This window comes from Haliaeetus leucocephalus, unplaced genomic scaffold (genome assembly GCF_000737465.1).
Source record: "Haliaeetus leucocephalus isolate CR32 unplaced genomic scaffold, Haliaeetus_leucocephalus-4.0 Scaffold93, whole genome shotgun sequence".
Classification (NCBI taxonomy): Eukaryota; Metazoa; Chordata; class Aves; order Accipitriformes; family Accipitridae; genus Haliaeetus; species Haliaeetus leucocephalus.
In genome coordinates this window covers 843,355-860,589 of record NW_010972529.1, presented here as the reverse complement: position 1 = coordinate 860,589, position 17,235 = coordinate 843,355, and the positions used below count along the sequence as shown (strand labels likewise).

Here is a 17,235-nt window from a genome sequence, read left to right as displayed (position 1 = left end):
TCTCTCCTAGACCTCTGCTCCAGTCACCAAGCAGGGGCTCCTCGGTTATCACCCCAGCCCCGCGCATCTCCATGTACTGGCCCGGGCTGCGTTTTCCAATTCCTTGCCACTAGGATGAAATGCACTCGCAGCCATGAACTTGGGGGCTGAATTCAGGGCTGACTGAGCAGCTGGCCCAAACAGGCACGACTCCTTTCACTCTAGGGATAAATTCCAGCTTACAACAGCGTGAGACCAAGACTCAGCCTCTTCCCTTGCTCTCAGGAGGAGTGCGACTGACAACACACCAAAGCCCAAAGTTTATTCAATGGCTCGGTCTCTCCCTGCTCTTCCCAGAGGAGGCATCTTCTCACAGCTCATGGAGAAACTGCTTCACAGGCACAGAGCCAGGGGAGGCCGGGCAGCAGAGACTGCACCAGCCACAGACGGACCTCACCATCCCCATCCATCCCTTCCACCCTGCCCGCAGAGACTGCAGCCCATGGCTCTGCTGTCCTTCCCCCAGAGCCAGAGGCGCACCACTGGGAGGGACAGTGCTGCACTTTCAGTGTACAGTACTTTCCACTCTCTCCAGCGCTCACCTGCCCATTGGGTGGAGAAAGGCTGACTGCAAGCGTGTACAGGTGAGTCCCCGTGGGGTCCTAATGTGTTGGAGGCAGGAACCGGGGGAAAAAGTCCCTCCACCCCTAGCAGAACCAACGGAAAAGACTCTGAGCAACTGCCCCTTTCCAGACTTAGCAAATTGAGCATGCAGCTTCAAGCATGGACTATAAATATCTGCTAACTCCACTGGCACAACAGAAAGCACCCTTCCAGTAATTCTTCTGTCTGTGCTGCACTTCCCTGTGCATTCAACTCTCACATTTCACTGGAACAAGCAGGCTAGCACAAGTGCCCTTGCTCCCTCCCTCCCACACTGAGCTTTATATTGAAGGAGAAGACTACGGCAGCATCAATGCCATCTGCACACATCCCCTCCTGTCACTGACACCTCCACCCTCACGGTGCAGGGGTGACTGACACATCCAAAGCCATGTCACTTTCTCAACAGCTCACTATTCTCAAGCAGTGGGAATAGGCAAGTCAGGGAAGGGAACAATCCGGACAACAGGACGGGCAGGAGAACAAACAGTTATGGAGGCAGAGGCACGCACTCTGCTTCTTCAAACTCTCCATGAAAGCATGCAGCGAAATCGAGGATGCTCTTGCACAACTGCCTGCACAGCCCAAAGCGGGCTTTGGGAATGAGACTGGCCCAGAAAGCTCCTGCTGCAAGCCCTCACACCACCTTCCCACCACCAGCTATGCTGCAGACCAGACCACTGGGCAGATCCAGGCTAAAGGCATGGTTTCCCATCGGCTGGTCCTCCCCATGAAGTACTCCGAGACCCTCAGAGAAAGAAACAGTACAGAAACATAAACTGCTGCTGTTACTGTCTGCTGGATGCATGTTAAGAAAGTAGGCAGACCTGCATCTATTTTAAACATGCTGCATAAAAATAAAAGATGCTGGTTGACTGTGCGTGTTCTCGTTTTTAGAAAACAAGCTCCAATTTATTTCTTCTCTTTTTTTGCAAATCTTTACAGCCAGACAGTAAACACATTTCCTCAATGTCACCTCAATGAAAAGAAGCCCCAACTTGGTTTCAACCTCCCCGGACCAGTGCACAACACAGGAATCCCACCATTCAGTTAATACCTCTCTCCTGGGGGGCCCTGACCTGACAGCCCTCACTGGTAACCTGACCAAGCCCTCTGACACGAGCAGAGATCTTGACTTCAGGTTCTGCCCAGAGGGCTACCACCACTGACTTTCACAGGATGACTCAAGGTTATAAACACTATAACTGGCAGGCAGGGCTGGCACAACTGGACTTGCCATTGCCCAGAGGTCTCAGAGAGATTTAAGGAGATATGGCCCTCTGGTTTATGTCTTAGTGCTTTCCCTTTTTCCCCTTTTCCATTAACTTATTCTAGCTACTTTAGAGGTCTTTTTCCCTTTTAAAAACCCACATCAAGTTATTCCACTGAAAGACAAACACAATTTTATCAGAAAGTACATGCTATTTTTCTACTTTTCCTATTTATACTCCCCTCACCCACTGCCAGGACACAACAGCTCATATAACTATATTACTGTCTACTTGTTTGCCAGTACTGTGCTCCTCATAATGAACAAATCTTTAATTTCAAGGCATAGTTTGTGTCCATCTACAGTCTGTCAAGCATCCACGTGGGTGGTGCCCATGCCAAGTCTGGTTATGCCATATTACAGTGGTCATGAAGTGTGAATCACTGACAGTTTTGTCTGGATAGAGAGAGATCTTCACCACGAAGATGCTGGAAGTGAAAAGTGAAGTAGGACCCTGTTTTCCAGAGAGGTTGTGCAGGCTCCATCCTTGGAGGTTTTCAAGACCTGCCTGGAAAAGAGCCCTGAGCAGTTGAGTGTGGTCCCAGAGCCGGCCCTGCTTTGGGCAGGGGGTTGGAGTGGAGACCCCCACATGTCCCTTCCCACCCCAAAGACTCACTGACCCCAGGCTCAGGGGCACCTTCCGAAACAATCATCAATCAAATGCCCAGGACCATGCCTGGCAGACAGGGCAAAACTCCACATCAAGGGGAGATGAGCCTTTCATCAGCGTTGGGTCCACCCAGCTATGCTGCCTTGAAGCTTCCTCACAGCTTGTGGAAGGGTTTGATCCAGTCAAACCATGCCTATGACCATGACAGCTAGATCCTCCTCCTTCCACACGAGCTGCCAAACATGCTTACCAACTTAGCTCTAGGGCCAGCCACAGCACCCCCAACCCATTTCAGTCCAACGGAGCTGAGGACACACTTAAGCAAACAGGTCCCTGCTCAACTGGACGACAGCAAGTGCCGAAATAGTGTGTGCACTCACAAAAACACTTTCACCAGCAAACCTGAAAGCCACTGACTTCCAACAGAGTTCTGTAGTTATGCCATTCTGTAGTTATGCTTGGTGGCAGCAGGATGGCAACCTCCTGTTGAGTCCCTAGCAGCCTGCAAAGCACATCTCTGTCTACACTCTCGTTCCCAACCCACAGCAGAGCAAATTGGGGGATTTCTGTACATAGCTTGGAAGCCAAGAGCAAAGCATGGCAGAGGCATGCTAAGATAGGATAGTATTGAGAAATGCCACTGGTGCATTTTGCTTTGAAAAGCATCAAAATTACAGGAAATTGTTCAGACTCCCTTTATTAACAAAACAAGAAACTGAGAATCATTATCAGCAAACACTGTTTAAAAGTTGACTCTTTCTCACGGTTAGCAGGCAAGGTAAGGAGGTGCAGAACAAGAGCAGGAGAAAAGCATGAAGCAACTGGAAGTGTCTTCTCTGAATTGCAGTCCAAAGTCTTTGGCTTTCTTTTGATACCAGTAAATTTAAAAGAAAATAAAGAGTCTCCAAATCTTGTTCCAAACTACTATTTGGAAGAAGGCCACAGACAAAGCAGGCAAAGAATATATGGTTTGTGATACTCAAACAACGGCCCTGCTCCTGCAAGCCCACTCTTGAGCATTTGCAAACCAGTGGCAACGCTGACTGACAACACATACATCAGTATACATTCATGGCGTTACATGCTCACCTTTGGAAGACCCGCATTAAGATCTGACCTGAGCCTGCAGCTTCTAACACCACTGCCACGTGACCTTGCCTTTATAGTTGCACAAATGTGTTTTTGAATGCTCAGACATGCATCATTTCTCTCAGTGATCCCTAAGACTAAGAGTTCATCTATAGATTAACTGCTTAAGCAAGCTCAAGGGCAGAGACCTCGTCTGTTTTACTGGCAAAAGCCTCATACTCTGAAAATCATAATTGTTCTAGAACTGCTGATTAATTTTCCTCATTTGCACTCTTTTTCCCCTCTTTTAAAGTCCTGCTGTATTGGCTTTGTGTGGCAAGGGTTTGGTAGTGGCGGGGGGGTTACAGGGGTGGCTTCTGTGAGAAGCTGCTGGAAGCTTCCCCTGTGTTCGAAAGAGCCAATACCAGCCGGCTCCAAGACAGACCTGCCGCCGGCCAAGGCCAAGTCCATCAGCGATAGTGGTAATGCCTCTGGGATAACAGATTTAAGAAGGAAAAAAGTTGCTGGGACAGACAGAAATGGCAGCTGGAGAGAGGAGCGAGAACATGTAAGAGAAACAACCCTGCAGACACCCAGGTCAGTGAAGAAAGAGGGGGAGGAGATGCTCCAGGCACCGGAGCGGAGATTCCCCTGCAGCCCATGGGGAAGACCATGGTGAGGCAGGCTGTTCCCCTGCAGCCCAGGGAGGTCCACAGTGGAGCAGATATCCACCTGCAGCCTGTGGAGGACCCCACACCAGAGCAGGTGGATGCCCAAAGGAGGCTGTGACCCCGCAGGAAGCCCACGCTGGAGCAGGTTTTCTGGCAGGACTTGTGACCCCGCGGGGGAACCACGCTGGAGCAGGGTGCTCCTAAAGGACTGCACGCCGTGGAAGGGACCCATGCTGGAGCAGTTCATGAAGAACTGCAGCCCGTGGGAAGGACTCACGTTGGAGAAGTCCATGGAGGACTATCTCCCATGGGAGGGACCCCACGCTGGAGCAGGGGAAGAGTGTGATGAGTCCTGCCCCTGAGAAGGATGAAGCGGCAGAGATAATGTGTGATGAACTGACTGTAAACCCCATTCCCCATCCCCCTGCGCCGCTGGGGGGGTAGGTAGAGAATCCAGGAGTGAAGTTGTGCCCAGAAAGAAGGGAGGGGTGGAGGGAAGGTGTTCTGAGATTCAGTTTTATTTCTCATTACCCTGGTTGATTGGTAATAAATTGAGTTAATTTTCCCCAAGCTGAGTCTGTTTTGCCCATGACAGTAATTGGTGAGTTATCTCTCCTGTCCTTATCTCAACCCACGAGCCCTTTGTTATATTTTCTCTCCCCTGTCCAGCTGAGGAGGGGGAGTGATAGAACAGCTTTGGTGGGCACCTGGCATTCAGCCAGGGTCAAACCACCACACCTGCCTGTTCCTTTTATTTCTGAGGAGGCTTTTCAGTATTTGTCTGTTACTTGAATGTTAAAGCCTCATTTGTGATTAAACACAACATTTGAGAGGCAGACTCCAATGCTGCCTGCTGTCACTGTTCCAACTGTAAGAAGCTCTGGGAGATATCAGCGTATCAGGGCAGATCCTTCTCTGCATAAGTCTGTGTGACCAAAGTTATTTCTCTCCTATTCTATTCCCACCCCCAAAAATGTGATTAATACACACTGGGATAGCTGCATGGTATGAATAGTAGTGGGTATGTATTAAAGTGGCAATAAATAAGGCAAAGGCAGGGACAACACAGAAATACATTGCAGAGAAATAAAATAGCTCATTATCATCAGCTGCATTAATTGCACAAAAGCAGTAATCAGAGATTGTATGCTTAAGTATGTCAAGAATGCTGCACTCAGTAACTTGAAGAAATTACTTTTATAACTTGTCCCACTTCCCCCACTGTAGCCGCATTCAGCAGATCAGGAAACTCTTCAACTCTTCAAACTTAAATGACCATGTTGCACATTTAGGGGTTCTGCAAAAACCAGCTGAGCTATATGGAGGCCAGCTGAGGTCAGGCCAGATGAAGTTGAGCCAGAACCGAGGGTGTGAGCATCAACCTTCTCACCCATTTAAATGACAGTCGGATGCAGGAAAAAGGAGCCTCCTACATCAGCCATGGATGAAAGTCCTGGGGAGAGCCCTGCAAAAGCAGAATAAAAAGCGCCGAAGGCCTCAGGTCTCCTGCACTCTTCACATTAGTTGATTCTGCAGCACAAGTGATCCAGAGCCTCTCCAGGGAGATGCTTCCTCTTTTTCACTCTCCACTGCACTCCCAGCATGGATCTCTGGCTAGTCCTTAAAGCAGGTATCTCCTGTGATATCATCTTGCAGGACACAAGTGAAGAAGCTCTAAAATCCACAGCAAAAAAGCACAAGCCCATAGCTGGCAAGGAGGGGTTAATCAAGGATGTCCATCTATCACTGGGCTTTGGAGTGAAGGATCCTAATAACACAGATTGCTGAGGCCATGGAGTGTTAAACAGGGTCCAAGACACCTCCTTTCTCCTCAAACCTCCTCAAAAATGACACAGCCAAATGATGCAGAAGGGCAGAGACCAAAGAGCAGGAAGCCCCAGCTGTACATGCCCTAGAACAGGGAAAAGGAGGGGCAGACCTCCGAGTGGTTGCATATTTATGCAGTAACAACACTTGAGAAATTATTTATTGCAGGCAGCATACAGATGCACAGTTCAGAAGCGAGATGCACTACAGCATTCAGAGAGACACCTGTGTCAGAAGCAGGGTGCTGCAAGCAGAAGATACGAGTGCTGCAGAACAAGTAGCAGCCCCTTACAACCAGGAGCCCTCTCCACGGCAGCCCAGTGCCTGAGACCTCCAGGCAATACCAGGAGAATCAAGGACTGGTCCAAAGTACATTGTGGAGAGGTCAAAGCTTTGCAATATGTTTCACTAAACTGTTTCCCTCTCTTCAATCAGCCTTCAGCAGAGTCCAAAAGCACTGGGAAGTGGCTGGCTTCCCAGCACTAGGATAAATTGTCCCAATGCACTGGCAAGGAGAGATTGCAGACAGTGGTAGAAAGCACCAGGCTGCAAGACTTTTCCCCTCAGTGTCAAAGCTTCCAAGGGACATAGCTGATGAACTAAGGAAAAAGTGGCACTGCACAAGAGGAAATCCTGTTGAAGTTGTGCTCCATGGGCTGCCCATGACCTCCACTTCTCCTTTTTGCTCTCGTTAAGCAAGGTGCAGCAGAGCCTTTCAGGCAGCCTCGGAAACTGTCCGTCATTCCTCAGCAAAAGACTTAGCCATGGGATTGATTTTAGACTCATTAAAAACACCCTTGATTTTAACCAGAGTTCTGGTACCTGCTTAAAGCTGATCATCATGCTTAAAGGTTTTTCTGCCTAGGAGTGAATGGTGACACGTCGTTACTCAAACAGGCACCAAAAGAGAGGAGGGATGTGCACTGTTGGCCAACAGCACCCCCAGGCAGCCACCTCCCCCCATCCCTGCCCCTCCTCGCCCCACTTAAACTACTCCACATCAGGGCTGCCACGTCCTGCCTACGCGTTTCCACCTCCAGCCACCCACCAGCCCTCTTCTAGCACCCTGGCTCACAAAACACAGCTGGTCAAAAAACCACATTCTTATTTTCTGGCCATTTTGGCTTCCTGAACTTGCTTGTTGTGCAATGAGGAAAGCACCAGTACCACTGCAAGGAGGGGAGCAGGAACACATGGCCCTGATTAAAAAGATAGCTCAAGCTCAGAGCCATGCCTCCACCACTCGGCAATGAAGTATAGAAGGGAAACGGGGCCAGCTTATGGCTAACCAGGTGAACAATACACAGCTTATATACTGGATCAGTACCTTGGTCTGATTCACAACCACCCTGGCAATGCAGCTGGGTGACAGAGCAGGATGCCCCAAGCTGGAAGTGCCAAAGATTTGCTCTTAAAAAACCCAAGCCATACACAAGCATGAAAATGTCACACGTGATATTCCCCTTTCCACACACACACACAAAAAAAAAAAAAAAAAAGGAGTTAACTTTTGGTTTTGCTGTGAAACGAGCAACAGCATTAAGAGCAGCAGCCCCTTTGACATTAGTCAATATTTGATATGGTGGAATGGGAGTGAAAGGAAGAGAGAATGAAAAGGAGACCTTTTACATTTTTCTCTTTTATTTTTTTTTAAGATGCACTGTCAGTCTATATCCTCAATAAATGTCTGTGCATCTCTTTATAATGTAAATGTCAGCCTTGCAGTGGATTGGAACCTCGGGATTACTGCACTGGCAGAATTAACGTATTAGACATAAAAACCATAACGTTTCATTATCCATTGTAAACTGCATGTGCTTTCACTCTAGGGAAACTGGAAATATCACCCAATTTCACTATCATTTTCTGTTAACAGACTGTTCTGCCACGTATTCGCACACCAGCATATTCAGTTTGATGATATATCAGTCTTCTAGTTTCATTCTTCTTTCTCTACAATGCTGACATTTTTTTAAATCAATTTTTTGTTCTGTTTTTGTCTCTGTGAAGGTACCACACTACAAAACCACTCAGTTGAAAAAAAACTTACCCTGGAACAAAAAAAATGGATCATATTTGTCAAGCTGAAAACACACCAGAAGGAACCTGACCTGACATCTGAAATAAGGGTAGAAGGCAACATGGAGGTAAGAAAACCTCGAACACAACAGGCAAGACTTTGACTCATTTATAGGCACGCTAGGGTCTAGGGTCAATACTGAGGCACTAGAGAACAGAATATGTTCCCTTCTGTGGCTTAAACTCCCTGTATTTTTCCTTCCCACTATTAGGCTGGCTGCAAATTCAAAGATTTGCATAAGCCACAGATTTTGTCTGTCTCTTTGAAAGGTCAAAAATTAGAAGCGGCACAAGCAAACACACATGACAAATAGGCCAGCTGGCAGGAATTTGGAGTGACCACATGGAGGAAGTGTGGAGAAGAATAAGGGCAGGAGAGGAGCCTTTAAAAGCCTGGGTCATACATATATTGCAAGTTACAGGGTGCCTCAGGGGAATTTTTTTATTTAATCAGTTTTGTATCTTTGCAAAGATTAGTGACCAATGATCCAGATTTAGTGCTGTCATGTTTCTGTAAACATTTCTGAACATACTTTCTTTGATAAAACATGCAGCTGCTGACACGATTTTTCATATAAACATTTCACTATGTATTACATTGTGTATTTCAAAGAAGCCTTAACATTTTTATTTCTAAGAGACCACTCATTCTCCTCTGCAGGCTATAGAGCATCGCCCTAGGACAGAGAAAGGAAGGGACAAGTTAGCAGAGCAGAAGGAGGGTGGGCAGGAGCTGCAAACAGATACAACAGTAAAAGTCTTTACCAAAACCACGCTGGTCATTACTCACATGAGGGCGTTACAGAAGTAAGTAGGAAGGTAGGGAAACATTTGTTGTCCCACGTAGCTTCTGGAATGGAAGAGAAAGATTAACAGGTCAACTTCAAACATCAAGCCAGATGCACACAGCTGGTGTTAATCTGCATGACCCTCATTATCTGCAACAGACCTCTGCCAAACTATGGCAGCCAAAGAGCTGGCCAGGTTTTTATCACTAACATCACCTCAACCTATTAATGCAAGGGGGAAAAGAACTCAAATCTAAATTGCTTCTCACTATTTGTTACTGTTTATATCTTGCCAGAGCCACAAAACCCAATTAAGTTGGTTTCCCTTTGGTTTGCAGTCGGTCAGCTCCAGGCGCTCAGGGCTGAAGTATCTGGAGCTGCCAATCCTGCAGGGAACATTTACTTGTTTAAAAGCAACTCTTTCCACCGGACCTGGGTTTAGCTAATTGTACCATTTCTATTGATCTTGAGTTTTATAAAAAACTTGGCTCCCGATTGCATGCTGTCAGCAAAATTACTCTTGGGAGCCAAATTGGTTTAGTCTGGATCTCACAAACCAATAAACGGGAAGCACTGACGTAGGTTTAAGGTAGTAAAACAGAATGCATTTAAAAAATAAATCTCTAGAACGCCTGTCCAACTAAAGTAGTAAAAGGTCACTTATCCCCAGCAAATATCATCACCACACACTGTTCAGAGATTGGAAATGTGAGTTGATTGACAGCTCCCTGAGCACCATCCAACTGAGATTTTCTACAGCCCTTCTTCCTGACCAATCATCTTCACATCACCTCAGAACACCGGTTTGTGGGAGGGAGAGCTTGCTGATGGCTCATCATTTAAAATGGTTGTTTTCCCACAACAAGAAAATGGGAAGAGGAGAGCTTCCCATTGCCATTCGACCCACCACAACGCACTGAGTCCTTTCAAAACCCTCCCAGGCTCTAAGTGCTGTAGATGATGTAACATCATCAGACACCTGCCAAATAAATAAGCAAGCTCCGACATGCCTCCCTCCAAACCTGCAAAGCAATTTCCATCCTAGTACGGGAACTTGTACCGGGCTTTAATACTCTCTTCACTATATCCCCTTCCACAAAGAAAATCTGTGCCCGCTGCTACAGGAACACGCTTAATCCCCGTAAGCAGATGTCAGCCTCCAAAGCTGAGAAAATGACTTTGTCTTTAGGATCGGGGAATTTAAAATGCAAGAAGTTGAAATGCCCTGATGAATTTGGTAACTTAAACCCCAAGAGGAAGCACCTGCTTTCTGAATAGCCACCCAATTAAAAGCCTGCCGCTGTTTTATGCATCCATAATTCAACGTGAACGATCTTTTACTAGTTGACAATATATCAGCTACGGTCAAAGAGCAATGCAGCTGAAAAGAGAGGAGGGAGCTGCCAAGAGCAAATGGCCCGAATCCCGCAGCATTGTCCCATGCAGTAGCTCTCAGACAAAAACTTCTGAGCTGGGGTTGCTACGCAAGGATCCACCAAACTCTGCACAAGCTCCAACAACACCAGTTCACCCCAGCGGTAGATTTGGGGCCCAGATCCACATCTCAGATGCATAGCTACACCTCCCCTCTCCCAGCAACCCAGTCACAGAAATAAAAGCATCTCCCTTCACTATACAGCAGGTAAAGTAAGGCTTCAGTATGCTGCAGGTAAGATAAGGCATCTTCCCATTTATTCACACCAGCAGGCAGGGATGGGGAGGGGAAAACCAAAACAAAAAACAGAAAAAGGGGATTTTCATCAAAAAGTAAACAAAAACAAAAGCCAAGAACACATGGGAATGATCAGCTTCCCTGCAGGATTAGCAACCGCAACAACAAAAAGCAAGAAACTGTAGCAATTCCCTTTGCCAAACTAGAAATAAAGCAGGCAGGCTTCTCATCGCAGCCTGCTTGCCACCATGCCACCCAGGGAGAAAGGAGGCAAGGCTGGAGCAGAGGCTGGAGCAGGACCCTTATCAGGCATTAGACAGCAGCTTCAAATATTCAACCCAGGTCCTGATCCACCTTCACGCCAGCTAAAAGAGGCTCCCACCAGTTGCTGGGCCAGGACAAAGTCACTCGGCCATTTACCAAAAAGTCTTGTTTACCTTGTGTTGGTTGTCGCTTTCTCTCAGCACAGATGGGTTTTCAAGAAAGAAATGCTTTCCCTGTAAACAGGCAGAAACTCAGCTAAAAATAGGGTCCCCACACACCTCGTGGAGCAAGGATTTGGCAGGAGAGGGACTGTGTCTATAAGGACTTCAGGCAGGACCAGCAGTAGATCAGCAACCTTTCTGGGAAATTTTATCTGCACTACCACATGTGCACGAAGGATATCAGCTTGGAAGTCTTAAAACACGCTAGCATGAATCCTAATGATGGGCAGAACTGTCACTCCGCTACGATTAAAATCGGCATCGATACCCAGGGCTGGGCCAGATGCTTCCCCCCTTTCCCACAGCCTCAGGAGAGGTGCAGAAAGCCCCGGAGAGACGCTGCACTGGTCTCGGTGCAGTGCTCAGGCCGGCGGCAGCTTCGGAGAGCTGCCATCGCCATGTGCTCCCTGCAGACTGGCTCCTCGAGCACGCTCACGCCAAGCACCAGCTGCTCTCATGGAGCACCTGTGCCAAAATCCTTCTCCCGCCCCACAAAAGCCAGCCCCTGCCCTACCACAGAAGGCTGCCCCAAAAGCAGGTCCCTCTGACATGAGGCATTTCCCTCCCTCGCCTTGGCTAGGGGCTGAAGAGCACACACGGACCATGAGCCAGACTGACCCCAACCAGACTTTTATCCATCCAGGCCAGCAAGTCCCCAGGAGAAGCAGACCCCAGGTTTCCCAAACTAGAGAGCAACAGCAACAAAAAGCCTGCCCCTCTTCCTCATCCTCGAGTCCCTCTTGCAACAAAACCAGGGTTGGAGGCGGCCCTCACGTTGCTGCCAGCCATGCTGGGAAGCAAACGTGCTGTGGGAGAGGCGGAAGGCATCCTGTAATTAAACACTGCATCGAAACGCTCACGTGTAAAGAGGACAAGTTAAGATTAGGCAGACAACCTCAGTTCTGGCATCTTCTCAGTTTAGCTTGCTTACAACTGTAGCTTCAATAATATGTATTTAACATAGAGGTTGGGATGCACACAGTTTTTAACATGTCTTTTGAAAGGTCCACAGAAAACCAAATGAAATTTTTTTTTCATTTAAATTTTTCCATGTAAACTAACCAAAGTTTGGCTAGAATATCTACAGTTTCCTTACCTTTGTATTTTGTGTAAGAAAAATCTGTGATACCTGACTACACCAAGGTCAGCACACTCCTGTTTTCTCCACTCAGAACTCCCCTCAATCGCAGCTCCAGCCTTCTTAGGGATCCATTTTGTCTTATCTGCAAAGGCCTTTTCTTCTCTTTCGCTATTCTAGAAGCTCGTAGTGAAACCCAAACATCCTGAACAACTACTGTAAATCCCCAGTCCTTTTTTTCTGATTTAAGAATGGCTGCAACAGTATAGTATCATCATACAGTACTTATCCTTGAAAACATGTAACTCCACTTCAACAATCCTATTACATATGCTCCTAGCATTTGTACAGAAGAGATTTAGCTCTTAGCTTTCCATTGCTTTATCTCTTTCCGTGTTTGCCAGCACAGAAATTATATCGGGCTATAGACAGGTCATGTCCAAATGCCTCTCCTATCTTCCTGCAAATCTGGAAAAAAAACCCAACCGTCACGTAGCTTGCACTACCCTGTCAAGCTTCCTAGCTCAGCTTTTAATAGCCACCCCTCTGAAGTGCAGTGGAAAGAGCCGGTTATGCTATCTCCCTAGCATCCCGTCTCTAAGCGATGCTATCAAAAAGACAACTTGTGCAATCAAAGGGTCTGTTCAATCCTCTCCTGAGGAGCGCAGGGCAGAGGGAACCTGTGTCACGCTCATAAGGACTGGAGTCACTTCAGAAGTGACGGCAGTACGAGTCTAACAAGCTAAAGGGCAAAGAGCCTGTCTAGACCAGAGCAGTCAGAAGGGGAGCTCCCAAGAGCACAGACGGCAAAAGAACAAAATGAGGGGAAAACAAGAAACACAGACACGTGCACAGATGGAAAAAACCACCTTCTATATTTCAGTGACTTGCCCTAAAGCCTGGGGCTGGGCTGTTAGGGTAAAACCACACCAGCATACCACGCTGCTGGTAGGGGGAAATCACCCTGTCCTGCTCTCTTCTGGCTCTGATACCCCCAACCTGCACATACGTCTTACCGCACAGCCATTGCCAGCTGCCCATGGCCCTTCCCGTGCCCAACACTATTCATGCCAACTCACTGCTTTTGTCAGCAAACTGAGCCACCATCGAGCTGTCTCCATGTCTCAGCAACACACCCACCTCTTGCATAAAAAAAATTTAGAGCTAAAACACTTCTGTTTCATTTATTCCAGATGCACTGTTCCTACAGGCCTATCCTCCATGATAAGCGTAGACATTTCTTGAATCATCATCTCCTACATCTAATATTGAAACCCTGTTTTAATGCTGTTTTGCCATCCACCTGCTAGGGATATTCTCTCTCTTTCACTGCGGTACCCACTTCTGCGCTCTTGCCCAAGACCTGTCTCTTACCTCATCCCATTTTTTCCTCCTATCACGCCTCCAACACATTCTTGACAACGCATAGTTTAGTCACCATTAGCAAGTCTAAACCCCAGCTATGCAGCATTTGCCAGCAAGACAGCTCTATCTCCGTGAGAACATCAGCCCGACTTTTTAAATACACAGCTTTCAGCAGGTCTGACGCTGCAGCCCAGGGACAACCCACGGAGCAGGCAGCACTCTCGAGAAACTTGCCCTTTATGTAAAAGTATTAATGTAACAGTGGCACTTACAGATGCTTTTGACTCATCTTGCAGCAGCTCCACTCGGGGAGCGCTAACTGGAACATATAATGAGAGGAAAGGAAGGATTAAGACAAATGGGATCTGCAAGGTGGTTTTGTCTGCACTGATCACCCCACCAACTAAATATTGACATTAATACTAAAACTGAAGGGCAGGAGATGTCACTCAGAGTACATTTTCACTATTAGTTCAAACCAAGACCATGAAAGGGACAGCACAACCCAGGGCTGCACATTCCCACTGGCTCCTTCACACCACCCGAGCATGGCTGCACCCACATGTCAGTCAAAACAAGCTGCCCAAAACCACATCTGACAAAATCAGGTCATTTTTCAGCCATGCGGCCTGGGAGCACTGGTACTGACACAAGCAAGACAGTAGGAACATGGGGCCCAGCAAAGGAAGATGTGAGATAATACCGTCCCCTTCAACAGCAACTCAGTCCTGGAGCACTAAAAAACAAAAAACAAAAAAAAATTAAAAAATAAAATCACCCAGATGTTCAAGAAAGTAATTTATTTTTTTTTTCTGAAAAGTCAGCCAAGAGAAACAGGGAGCAGGCTGCAGTCAGCCCCAGCCATGCTGCCTCAACACCACCAATGCTGCTCAGAACAGTTTCTTCTGTGTTTTTCCCAACCAGCCTCTAAGGCAGATTGCTGGTTTGGCTTCAGCACCTGTGGGGAACATCCAATCTTGTCCTGCGAGCACAGCATCCCACCCCACAATGAGCCATTTCCATTAACCAAGCCAGAGTTTCACTAATGACATTGCCCTACCAAAAATAAAAATTAAAAAAAAAAAAAAAGCTACAAGGTGCCTAGGAAAAATCCCAGCCTATTCTGCTGAGCTGCATCTTCTCTCTACCCTTGGAGCATCGTGAACTCCTTTAATCATGCTGTTTTGCTCTGCCCCTGCAGCTGGACCCCAAGGTACGCCTTTTGCAGCCCCTCACCCCTGACCCACTGCTTCCGACATCTGTTTCTCATCCTCTTCCTCTTCCCCTCTCTCTTATCTGGCACATTCCCACCAGCCTACAAACCCAGCCTTTGTCTTCTCCTCCGAGCAGCACTGATCCCCATGCCCTCTCCCCACCCCTGCTCCCCCCTGTCACCCGGGGCTATTAACTGCACTGTGGTATTCAAACACTGTAAAGTTTAGGACCATATAAAAGTTGGCGGGGGTGGGGGGGTGGAACAGCCATTGCGCGTATGTCGAGCGGTTTTATTTAAAACACAGCTTATACCTGAATCTAGACACCAGCAATTGCAGATACAATTCCTTCTGCCCTCACCTGGCTGCTGGCCACCTGCCACCACTATGTCCGCTTTCCTCATGCCCTCCTCTACACCTCCCCAGGGTACCAGCTCTTCGCCGTCTGCTTCACCTATCGCCCAGCACGCCCCACGCTGCCTGCCTTCCTCATGGCTCCCACCAGCCATCACCCATCCCGACATCATTCCTCCAGCAGCCATATGCGTGCACGGCCCCAGCTCCAAGAGGGCCTCTGGGCAGTACTGCAGCACAGGCGTTGGGCAACAAGACAGCGACGGCAGCAGCCATAAACCCTTTTGCCGGATTCCTGCCTTGTTACCACATCGAAACGGCAGCTCCTCGAGCCAGCTCTGGCATTACTGCAGGCACGCCATGCATGCCAAACTGAGTATGCGTTTCCAGAACAGAAGTGACACGGTGCCGGAGCTCACCCAGGGGCACAGCAGACTGTCATCAAACAAGGCCCTGGTGAAAGAAGCCAAACATCTGAAAAGATATGCCGTGACTTGAACTGAAGCATCGCAAGCCTCGGGGAGAAAGTACGTGATGTGCCATGATAGCTGTCATGCAGAAGACCAGACTGGATCGAGGTCTTCACCTTTGGTTTCTGTTCTGCAAGCGATTCTCCAGAGCAAGAGCAGCCCTTGCAGAAATGCCTCCTGGCTGAACAAGCTCATCTATGCTCGCAGCAACAGGAACTTGCTTTCACAGGTACCTCTGGAAGATCCCCTCTCAAAGGACATTCCCAAGGATTCCTGGACAAAGAGCCGCAGGGGCAGATGATCATCACCAGGTGCGGATGATCACCACCCTTGTTCTATCCTCAAGTTTCTATGAATCTACGTATCAAACAGATCAGAGGGCAACCTCCTCTCTGCTTGCATTTCCAGCTTTGCCTTCAAATCAGCCTCTGCAATGTTACTGCTTCTCCTTCCTTACTGCTCTTTTTGTGTCCTGGTCCCGTCCAAGGCTCTGGCCTTCTATTATGCTGTTTGCTACATTGCCAATATTATTTTCTCTGTGCCCACCCAGTCTTTCTCTTCCTTCAAACTCACTCTTTGCATCAGTTTCTCCAAAGACGCCATCTTCCAGTTCATGTTATTGCTTTCTTTATGATAGGGCTGCAAGATCTGAGTTTTTACAGGACTGAGCACATCCGTTCCAGACCAATGTCACAATTAAATCCTCTCAGAACAGGTGCAACAGCACCAAACAAGGTGGCAATATGCATGATGTTCCTACACCAGATCACTGTTTATACACATACACACACATAAAAATACTTGTAAATGCTTTTTGAGAGGGAGGTGGGACCAGAGAGCTCTTCTAACCTACACGATTCTACGATTCTGTCTTTTTTTTGCAAGGAAAATAATAAAGACTAGGACTGGAAACGGCACTGCTCACTTGACAGCATACAGCAGAGGTCTTCTTCCCAGCTCCACCATAGGGCCACAGTGTGACCTTTGCTGTGACATTTCACTTCTCAAAAAATCACAATTCATTCCCACTAATGCAAATATGACATCAAAGGTCTTCTTTTGCAGTGCACCTAGTAATCTACCAATGAAAAACTGTGATGTAAATAAGTAGATAATTGCTACTATGCTTAAAACTGAGGAACATCACTACAGTATAACATATTATTATTGTATCACCTGAAAAAACTTGTAAATATAAACCAACACTGAAAGCCCTCACTGCTGAAAAAAACATTTCACACTTTTCCCTTTCTTCAGTCCTCTTTGACAGGGTAAGGAGGGCTGACTTATGTGAATACGCTATCTGAATTAGGCGGTTTTGACAGCCATTTCAGCAGTCTCCTGGAGAGACTGGAGCCGGCCATGACTAGCACACAAACCGGAGATGGGCACATGGGCTGGAGGCTGAGCCCCTCAGCCCCATCCCAGCATGTAGCCGCAGGCAGTGGGAGCAGAAAGGCCGACTGTGGCTACCGGGTCCATGAGCATCACGGCAGTACCGAGCACCACAGCTGCCACTTCGGTGCTTGGAAGACAAAGGTGTCTTTAAGAAAATGACCTGGCAAACAAAATTCAGGAACCCCTCTTGGCACTGGCTGAGGCGTAGTTAAGGACAATGAGCTCTGAAGTTCGCTTTCGTGGA

The 17,235-nt window shown here is 47.6% G+C and overlaps 1 protein-coding gene across 2 annotated transcripts in view; it reads right to left on the bottom strand.

Annotated features, from left to right (window-relative positions):
* TIAM1 (T-cell lymphoma invasion and metastasis 1) overlaps positions 1-17,235 on the bottom strand; it is a 156,299-nt gene that overhangs the window by 126,122 nt on the left and 12,942 nt on the right. For both annotated transcript variants that reach the window (XM_010585274.1, XM_010585275.1), the window contains exon 2: positions 8,958-9,017. The gene's annotated coding sequence lies outside the window, so the exon portion shown is untranslated. The remainder of the gene's footprint in view (positions 1-8,957; positions 9,018-17,235) is intronic.